This window comes from Magnolia sinica, chromosome 6 (assembly GCF_029962835.1).
Source record: "Magnolia sinica isolate HGM2019 chromosome 6, MsV1, whole genome shotgun sequence".
Taxonomy (NCBI): Eukaryota; Viridiplantae; Streptophyta; class Magnoliopsida; order Magnoliales; family Magnoliaceae; genus Magnolia; species Magnolia sinica.
Window position 1 is genome coordinate 66,816,212 of NC_080578.1, and position 11,568 is coordinate 66,827,779.

General features: G+C 37.9%; 1 non-coding gene across 1 annotated transcript; it reads right to left on the minus strand.

Annotated features, from left to right (window-relative positions):
- Window positions 1–8,591: 8,591 nt before the first annotated feature.
- Window positions 8,592–8,698, minus strand: LOC131250213 (small nucleolar RNA R71). Its single transcript, XR_009173141.1, has one exon. It is a non-coding gene; the product is annotated as a small nucleolar RNA R71 (small nucleolar RNA).
- Window positions 8,699–11,568: the final 2,870 nt, after the last annotated feature.

Below are 11,568 nucleotides of genomic sequence, written 5' to 3' on the forward strand. Positions count from 1 at the left end.
TAAGATTTTTGAAGTTAATTCGGCTTGACATTTGGTTTGACTGAAGCCATGTTCGGTGCCACTGAAGTGATGTTCGATGCTATTTAAAGGGATGTTTTAGGCTTTCTTAGGGAGAAATTAGGGTACTAGAGGTGGAGAAAGGACATGTGAAGCCTCCAAGGAGTTCTTCTCCAATCGTTCAGTTTTAGTTAGTTTTTATGTTTTTGTTTTTAAGTTTTAGTTCAATGTCTTTGATTGGCTAAATTTCATACCTAGGGCTAAGAGGTAAATCTTGTAGTTATTCTTAATACTTAGTTTACTTTAATTCATGTTATTAGGATAATTGTTGAACAATTCATTTATATATGGTTTGAATGAAGATTTATTTCTACTTTACTTTGATCTAGTGTCGACTCCAGGTACACTGGATACTTAAGAACACTAAGAGTAATCTTTTACCTATTTTGCAAGAGATTGATTTGTAAAGTCCATTGATCTATCATAAACTACGGGCACGATAATTGCTTTGAATTCCCTACAATTAATACTTTGACACTTAATGTGGGAACCAATTTAATTGAAGTTTAAATCCATTTCGTGTTTATGAATGATGATTTAATCACTCCATTATTTGCTTGGATAGGATAGGAATTCGATTCCAGTGAGTTATAAAATTGAATCAAGTGAATTAACATTAAGATATAACAATAAGTGGATCATTCATGCTCTAGTGTCTTATTTATAATAGTTTCTTTCACAATTACTCCATAAAGCAAATTCAAGTAGCTAGCTTAGTTTAAATTCTAAAGTGTTTTAGAAATCACACAAATATAAGTCCCTGTCAGTATGACCTCAGTCTCACCGAGTTATTACTACATCGAAACCCTGTACTTGGTATTGTCTAAACAACAATTCCAAGTGTAGGACTGTGAAGTAATATATTGTAATACCCCAAACTTTTCAATACCTAAGTATTAAAAGTTCTTGAGTGTTACTATGAAATTTAATTTAAAATATACATATGTATATTAACAATTTAGCCTATCCTAACCTTACATCTATTCTCTAACCTGAATTTGACCATTAGGAATAATCTTCATCCATAGATCAAGTCATCCGACCATTGATTTTTAGGACAAGATCATCATCTATCCAAGTATTCTCACTTTTTCATCATAACTAACCATTCAATCAACTATTCACCGCTAGGTAAAGAGATCTGATTGTTCACTTTGAGTTTGGACCACCCAATCATGGTAAACTAACTACCTAATGTATACATCCACTAGTACACCTATAGAGTCGAGATGTTGATCCGTTTATCTTCTTCACCACCTAAGAATATGCTTAACCCACCATCAAGACTAGAATTTGAGGAACTTATATATGTGAACAAGTCACTTGAATCTAACGGTACATATATTCTACCTATTAATCACTCCAAAAACCTACTTGTGTTCATCTGTTTACAAAATCGACCCCACAACCACCTACATACATGATCAAAGTACTAACCATCAAGTTTTCTTATTTTTAACATATCATCTGACTGGCCATCATATTCGGATCCGTCAAATGGGTTACTTAAATATCAGAATAAACTGCTCAGTTCAAATATCGTAAGGTATATGTCACAACTACTAGTTGACTTCTTTATTAGATATATGAAAGAATTGATTTAGACCTCGAGGCGGTATAACCCATTAAAAAGGCATATTGGTCATCTATAAGCGATTAAAGCCCAAAATCGAGTGATGGAAAGATAATGAAAAATAAAGAATGTCTGTCAAATTTCAATGTATTTGGATTATGTAGTCCAACGTTACGGATGGTGGAAGTTGGAGAAATAAAATATGGCAAAATCATAAATACTTATGCCATTAACCTATACCCTTGAATTCTAGATCACATAGTTTTCATGATCTATTTCATGTGAAATTTTATACCATGCCTATTTATCATAAATTAACCATATACATCAAATTTCAGCCCTTAGATCATCGTAAAAGTTTCCCAATTAACAAATTAGCCCCTTGACCATTGATTTTGGTGTCCATCGAGTGAGGAAAGCTCGTGGATAGTTGTAGTAGGATATTTCCCTCCATATGAACGACTTGGATTGGCTATCATATGGACCTAGTGTAAAATATAAGGACCCCACCTTGGTAGGCTTTTCCTTATGCGTGAAGTAAGCTATTTTACACTTACCGACTCTTACTAAATCTATAACTTCGATTGGCCCACATTGCACCATCAATCGCAGCTTAAATTTGGACCAAACATTAACTTCATATGACTACGAGTTTTACCATGAAATTAATTGAGTATATACATATGTATGTTAACAATTTAGCCTATCGTAACTTTACATCTATTCTCTAACCTCAATTTGACCTTTGGGAATAATATTCATCCATAGATCAGGTCATCTGACCATTGATTTTTATGATAATATTATCATATATCCAAGTATTCATTATAACCAACCATTCAATCAACTACTCAATGTTATGTAAAGATATCGGATTTTCTACTTTGTGTTTGGAGCACCCGATCATGGTAAACTAACTACCTGATCTTTACATCCACTCGTACACGTATAGAATCGAGATACCGATTCGTTCATCTTTTTCACCACATACGAATATACTTAACCCACCATATTTGAGGAACTTACACATTTGAATAAGTCACTTGAATCTAATGGTACACATGTTCTACCTCTTGATCACTCCAAAAACTTATTTGTGTTCATCTGTTTACAAAATCGACCGCACAACCACCTACATACATGATTAGAGTACTAACCATCGAGTGAGGAAAGCTCGTAGATAGTTGTAGTAGGATATTTTTCTCCATATGAATGACTTGGATTAGCCATCATATGGATCTAGTGTAAAATATAAGGACCCCACCATGGTAGGCTTTTCCTTAGGCGTGACGTAAGCCATTTTAGGCTTACCAACTCTTCATAAAACTATCGCTTGGATTGACACACATTGCACCATCAGTCGCAGCTTAAATTTGGACCACACATTGACTTCATATGACTATGAGTTTTACGATGAAATTAATTTAGTATATACATATGTATGTCAACAATTTAGCCTATCCTAACCTTACATCTATTCTCTAACCTCAATTTGACCATTGGGAATAATCTTCATCCATAGATCAGGTCATCCGACCGTTGATTTTTACGATAAGATCATCATATATCCAAGTATTTTCACATGTTCATTATAACCAACCATTCAATCAACTATTCACCACTAGGTAAAGATATCTAACTCTCCACATTGAGTTTAGACCACCCGGTCATGGTAAGCTAACTACCTGATCTATACATCCACTCGTACATGTATAGAATCGAGATATTGATCTGTTCATCTTCTTCACCACCTATGAATACACTTAACCCACCATCAGGACTACAATTTGAGGAACTTACACACGTGAACAAGTCACTTGAATCTAACGGTACACATGTTCTACCTCTTGATCACTCCAAAAACCTACTTGTGTTCATCTGTTTACAAAATAGACCACATAACCACCTACATACATGATCAGATTACTAATCATCAAGTTTTCATATTTTTAACATATCATCTGACTGTCCATCATATTTGGATCCGTCAAATGGGCAACTTGAATATCAGAATAAACTGCTCAGTTCAAAGATCGTAAGGTATATGCCACAACTACCGGTTGACTTCTTTATTAGATATATGAAAGAGTTAATTTAGACCTCGAGGTGGTATAGCCCATTAAAAAGGCATCTTGGTCATTTATAAGCGATCAAGGCCCAAAATGGAGCGATGGAAAGATAATGAAAAATAAAGAATGTCTATCAAATTTTAATGTAGTTGGATCGTGTAGTTCGACATTACGGATGGTGGAAATTAGAGAAATAAAATATGGCAAAATCGTAAATACCTAATGCCATTAACCTATACCCTTGAATTCTAGATCACATAGTTTTCATGATTTATTTCATCTAAAATTTTATACCATGCCTATTTATCATAAATTAACAATACACGTCAAATTTCAGCCCTTATATCACTGTAAAAGTGGCCCAATTAACAAATCAGCCCCTTGACCATTGATTTGGGTGTCCATCGAGTGAGGAAAGCTCGTGGATAGTTGTAGTAGGATATTTTCCTCTATATGAACGACATAGATTGGCCATCATATGGACCCAATGTAAAATATAAGGACCCCACCTTGGTAGTCTTTTCCTTATGCGTGAAGTAAGCCGTTTTACGCTTACTAACTCTTCCTAAATCTATAGCTTCGATTGACCCACATTGCACCATCAATCGCAGCTTAAATTTGGACCACACATTAACTTCATATGATGCACTACAAGAAATCGGCCTTTTACCTACTAAATTATTACCGATGAGATTTTTTCCTTCGAAAAAAAGGACTTTCCCCGATGAAATTACCAATGAAATTATTTTCGTAGGTAAAAGTGTTTTTCCTAATGAAATTTTTCATTTCGTCGGTAAAAAGTGTTTTTCCCGATGAAATTATTTTTCTTAGTAACAGTTTTTTTCCCAACAAAATTTTTCATCAATACTAGGTGTTTTGAATTTTTTAATAAAAAATAAATTTTGAAAATTTTTATTACCGACGAAAACTACTTTGTATATTTGTATACACACACACACACACACACACACACACACACACACATATATATATATAGTTTTTATATCATATGTGTAAGATCTGACCCGAGTTCTTGTGTGTGCATGTGTGTGTAGGTATGCATTTCATTTCTGTTAGTCCCGCTGTCTTACCGGTCGAATCTCGGCGACACGCGACCCTCGGATAGTGTTTGCAGTCATCCTTGAGTCCGGTCATGTTGACCCGACTCGGATTGGCCCAAGACTTATGCCATCTTGTTCGCATCGTCATTACGGTTCTGATGATGCGTCTTGTGCGTCCATCCGATATGTAGATCAAAAGTTGTGTACATTTCATTGTATGACCCTTAATTATGTGGCCCACTTAAGTGGAATGCACGGGGACCACCACCCTTGGCATAAGTTCCAAGGCACACTATACACACCACACAAAAGCTCCATAACTAACACTACCTATCTCACACACCACCAAGAAACCTATCCTAACCTACAACATTGTAATCTCCTCCCCTAGGCAATCATTGCCTTTCTTACAAAGTAATCATGATCTCTCTCTCTCTCTCTCTCTCTCTCTCTCTCTCTGTCCCTCCTCATTTTTCCTCCATAGCTAGCAACCCTTCTCTCCCAATGTCCCTTTCTTCCCCTTTTCTCCAGCCCTTTAAGCCATAAAACCCCTAAAATCCCACCACTAAAAATACATTTCAACCATCAAAATCTCTTCCTTGCTCCAAGATCTTCATGGTGTAGAAGTTTGTGAGTTGGATTCCAAGTGGGAGACTATTTTTTTTCTAATTTCTTTTTTACCCTTTAATCTTATTATTTCTTCATGGATGGATCATATGGGACCCACCAATCAATGGTGGGGATCCCATTTGATCCCATGGATGTGGTCCTTTGGCCCATCCTACATGCATGTCATGTTCTATGATGGAGCCATTCTTCATAGACTGATCAGGGTCAAATATTGCATATCAGACCCCAGTAATTACCAGATTTTACGTATATGATAATGCTTAATGGAGTATTTTAATTGTATTTTTGTTACAGGATGAAGTCAGGAGCGTTAACTGAAAGATGATGTTAAGAACATGGATTTGGCACTCCAAAATTACCAAAGCACGGGATGGACTCCAGAAAACCAATAGTGAAGATTTTACACGCCTGGGATTGAGGAAAGCAAGGCAAAAGGGGTTCGAAAAGGGTCCAGAATGCAAGATCACATGTTTCCCGCCATCCGATCAACTCGAAACTTCATACACGTGATGGGGACCATAATTTAACCGTACATATTAAATTTCAGCCATTGAAGATCTCGGGAAGTGGTCTAACGGCCAGATCAGCCCCTTAATTCATTAAGTGGGGCCCGCTGGATATCTGGATATACATCAATTTTGGTCCTGACGATGGAAATAATATGATAAAAAGGATGGACGGTGCAGATTTCTCAAAAGTATCACAGTGGACCCCACCTTGGGTGACATGTGCATGGTGCACATGTGCACTGCATGTGCACCGAACGAGCATAAGTCGGTCAGCAGCGCTGACCCGACTTTATCCCTTCAAAAAATGGAATTTTTCGTTTCCAGCGCCGCAACGGGCGGAAAGGCATTTTTTACGGACCGCTGTGGGCCCCACCGGTAACACGTACGGCCGATCCGAGCCGTCCATCGTGTAGAAGGCTTCGAGAGCTTCAAAACCATGTTGATATTCCTCACCCATGCGTACACACGTGTGCGGTACAGAGGCCAAAAGTAGACTGCCCCGGGACGTTCAAAACTGAGTTTTTTGAGATTTCTTCTGTGGGCCGCGCTAATGGATCTTCAAAACCACCCATTCTTGACTGAAATTTCGTCCTGAATCCAATAGACGGGGTGGATTTTCCAGAAAATACCTCTGTGGGGCCCACCGATCACGGCTGCGAAAATTTGTACTCCGAGTCCTTCTACGACTCTGCCACCGACCCCAGCCATCCAGCAGATATAAAAGGGGAGTTTTGGACGTGGGAAAGGCATTCAGAACCAGGGGATTCCAGATCTGGAGCAAGGAAGAGAAGAAAGAGAAGAAAGAGAAGAAAGAAGAGAGAGAGAGATTGTTTGGTTTGATGTTTTTTCATGAATTTTATTTAATATTTTTTATGGATTTTTTGGGTCACTAATCTCTCAGCTAGGGCTGAGATGAAGCCCTTAATTTGATCAGCTCTTGTGTTGGTTGATTTACTTTGAAGTTCAATTAATTTGTTTCTTTCTCTAAGTGGGCTTTATGGGTTTAAATTCTATACTTCTCCATCTATGAACTTGATTAAAGTATATATATGGATGTTGTTTGGATGCTTATTATAGGTGCTTGTGTCTGATCAAGAACAAGTTTCCTATAGAGGAAGAAACGGGGTGCTTTAATGAATGTACATTCCATGTACCCGACCAAGGATATGGGATATGTCATTCATGGCATTGCTTAAAGGAATTAGGCAGGTTTGTATGCCCGATTAAGGACACAGATTGTGCTTTCTCTATTTAAGTGGTATCAATCTAGATCAAGGTGAATCAATAGACAAAACAAGGGTTAGGATAATTAGGGGTGGATTCGAAAGTCCTAGTGCTCTCTCTCTGATTGAATTTTCTTCCCTGTTCTTAATTAATTGATTTTCATAAAATTGTGCTTAGTAATTCATTCCATTATTTGTTGGATTAGTTAAGGAGAATCATAGATTTGAATTGTGACGACCAGTCCTCGTGGGAACGATCTCGTAATACGTACCATATCTGCATCTGATTCGTATACTTGCGAGTTTAAAAATCATTTAAATCATGTTGGTTTAAATAAAACATCAAGTTTTTGGCGCCGTTGCCGGGGACTGTTTCGGTCCAATTAGATTTAAGATTCTCTCTTATCATAATTCATAGTCTTAGGTTTTTTTTTTTTACTAACTTTAGGTTAAATTTTTATTTTTAGAAACTAACCTATTTCCTGTTTTGTAGGGACCTGACATAAACTACTAATTTGGTAATCTCTTTCCAAATTTTCTATTTTTTTTTTCTAATTTCTATTTTTAGAATTAAGGTTTTATTTTTTTAGAAAGTTTCTACTTCTAGGCTATTTTATTTTATTTTTAGAAATTTCCTATTTTCTAATTCTAGATTCTGATTCTTCTTTCAAGTAACTTTCTATTTTCTAGTTTTAGAAATAATTTTTTCCCTTTTTGGAAACTAACTTAGTTTTTATTTCTAAGATTAGAAACCTTCTTTTTTTTAGAAATTAACCATTGCTTAGGATTTTTTTTTTTTCTAGCATTATTTTAGTAAATTTAATTTATTTTTGTTTTCGTTTTGTTTACAGGAATTAAGGAAGGAAGCTGCTAAATAACATTGTCTTCAAAAGGAGGAGCTCTCAAATCTACAGACATTCATCATCTCCTTTGCCGGGTTCTTCTTTCCAATTCTCATTTACATAGCTTTTTCTTGTTTTAAAATCTCATAGTTTATGCTAGGACGTAGATCTCTGAATATAGAACTAGCACCGTTTGATCCTGAGATTGAAAGAACAATTCGTGAAAGATTGAGAAATAATCCTGTTGAAATGGCGAATGAGACTGAAGTTAAAGCTCTCAAAGATTATTCAGCTCCTGTCCAATTTAATGCGCCTTCATGCATAGTGTTGCCAACCACTACGGCAGCACACTTTGAACTTAAACCTGGAGTCATACAATTGTTGCCATCCTTTTATGGATTGGACAAGGAGGACCCATATCATCATGTGAAAGAATTCTTAAACATTTGCTCCACCTTTAAGTTCCAAAACTTCTCAGACGATTCGATCCGCCTACGCCTGTTTCCTTTTTCTTTGAAGGACAAGGCGAAAGCATGATTGAATTCTCTAGAAGTTGGATCTATCACTACATGGGACCAACTGTCTAAGAAGTTCTTAAACAAGTTCTTCCCCGTTCACAAAACCAATGCCCTCCGTAGAGAAATTACTAACTTCACACAAAAAGAGGGCGAGCACTTTCATGAATGTTGGGAAAGATGGAAGGACTTGCTTCTTAAATGTCCTCACCATGGTTTTGAGAAGTGGCAACAAGTTCAATACTTCTATGACAGTCTGACACCACAGAACCGTCGCATGGTTGATGCCACCAGTGGAGGGTCATTCATGACCAAAAGTGATGTCGAAGCGTGGAACTTTTTTGAAACCTTGTGCGAAAATTCCCAGCAATGGGATTATTCAAATAGAGGTGACAGAAGTCCCCAACCACAAAAGAGAGGTGGTATATATGAGATAGGAGTCATGCCAGAGCTGAGCGCCAAGCTTGATAACCTGACAAAGAAAGTTGATGCTCTGGTATTAAATAATGGACCACCACAAACAGCTCAAGTCGAGGCATATGCCACATGTTCTAGCCCTGCCCATCCTATGCAGTCTTGTCCATCTGGTGCAGCATTCCCAGAACTTCTCTCTGAACAAGTTCATGCTATGAACACTTTTCACAAATCTGGGAATGATCCTTACTCGAACACATACAACCCAGGGTGGGCTAGACATCCAAATTTTTCTTGGGCAAAAGGACCACAAACCCAGGGTGGGCTAGACATCCAAATTTTTCTTGGGCAAAAGGACCATAACAAGGAGGACCATCTGGAAATCCTCCTATGCAACCTTACTCCCAAGTGGGCAATCAACAACCTCAGCAGTTCTCACAGTATCAACAACTGCCTACACAATCAAGGAAACCATCTCTTGAGGATACACTCCATCTTTTCATGCAGAGTTCTCTCCAATTCCAAAAAGACACCCAACAAACCTTACTGGCCAACCAGCAAAGCTTACATGCAAATGCACAATCCATTGCCAAGCTGGAAGTACAATTGGGTCAACTAGCTGCCACATTGAGTGAGAGAGAGAAGGGCAAGCTCCCTAGCCAACCTGAGGCTAATCCAAAGGGACAGTATGAGATTGGCTCTAATTCCAACCAAGGGCAATATCATGAACAGGCCAAATCGATCACTACCCTTAGGTCAGGCAAGCAGATTGATAACAGAATAGATATGCCTGGGGATGAATCAAATTCTAAAACAGAAGATCAAGATGAAGCAGAGAACCATACCAATGCATCCAAAGTCCAAAAGCTCTCTGACTCTCCAAGAGCCACTAATGTGCCACCTTATGTGCCCAAAGCACCCTTTCCTCAACGTCTGGCACCAATAAAGAAAAGAAATAACTTTGATGAAATCTTGGATGTGTTTCAAAAAGTGCAAGTCAACATCCCGTTGCTTGACGCTATCAAGCAAGTCCCTGCTTACGCTAAGTTTCTTAAAGATTTATGTACTCAAAAGCGTAAACAAAATGTTCATAAGAAAGTCTTCCTTGCAGAGCAGCTCAGCTCCATGATTCAACATAACACCCCTCCTAAATTTAGGGATCCAGGAGCTCCCACCATTTCTTGCGGCATAGGAGATCATAAGATCGGGAAGGCATTACTTGATTTAGGGGCGAGTGTCAATTTGTTACCATATTCGGTTTATGAGTAGCTAGGACTTGGTGAGTTGAAACCGACTAAGGTAACATTACAACTAGCCGATAGATCTGTCAAGGTGCCCCGGGGTGTTATTGAAGATGTGTTAATCCAGGTTGATAAATTTTATTTTCCAGTGGATTTCATAGTTATAGATACTCAGCCTGTCCAGAATCTTCATAGTCAGATCCCAGTCATTTTGGGTCATCCATTTTTGGCCACATCTAATGCTATTATCAATTGCAGGAATGGAGTTATGAAATTGTCCTTTGGTAACATGAATATTAAACTCAATGTTTTTAATGCAGGACAACAACCCTCAGATTTGGATGACATATTTGAAGTGGACATGATCGAGAGCCTTGTGCAGGACTCCTTCCGTACATCTTTCGAAGATCCTCTTGAGACCTGTTTAGCACAATCGGGCATGGATTTTGACATTGATAGTCCCATCCATGAAGTCAATGCATTGCTCGACTCTACTCCTATATTGGAGACTGAAAAATGGAGAGCGAAAGTGGAACCTCTTCATCCCTCTGAGACTCTTCCTGACAGCACAGTTTGTAACTCTGAGAAGACAAAGGCGAGCAGGCTGCTTAATATTCTTAGAGCATATAAGGCAGCAATTGAACGGAAGATAGTGGAAATACAGGGAGTATGCCCCATGATATGTATGGATCATGCTGTGGAAATGTCGCATAACATGCAAAGGAAGTGTGATCCTAACATAGAAGAAGTCGTTCGAGCAGAAGTCCTTAAATTATTTGACGACAGTGTCAGTTGCCTTATTTCAGATAGCACAGTTCATGGGAACTCACGTCACTTGTCTGGGATCGGTTAATGAAAGTGTTGAGGTAATTTCTTTGGCGGACCCTGGTTATAAAGATTATTTCATTCATGGTCCGTTCTTATCTGGCTGAAGACGTTAAACTTAGCGCTCATGGGAGGCAACCCAGCCTTTTGCTTTATTGTATTGCTTTTTATTTCATTCATTTTCATTTTTCTGAGTTAGTTACTTCAATGTTTGTGGGTAACATTACTGCAAACCCTCACGAGACTACAACTCGTCCACTAGGGGTAACCTAGGGGTTTAAAGGCATGTTGCATGCGCTAAATGCAATCGAGAGCACCTGCGAAAGTGGTATAGGTAGGATCTTCTTTTCTTTTTCTTTTTGTTATTTTCGCTTCTGTTAATTTCTCTCTTGCCCTAACTTGCTCTTACATTGATAATTTTGGGAAGCCTCTTGATTCTCCATCCAGGTACTATCTTTCCCTCATTTCTCTTTTATTATTCGTTGTCCCATGTGCATCGCATGATTATTTCTTTTACATTGAGGACAATGTAGATTTTAGGTTGGGGGTGGGAGATTAGGTTACCTAATCAGTATTTTCTTGGTCTTGAGCAAAATTTGTGAAAATTTT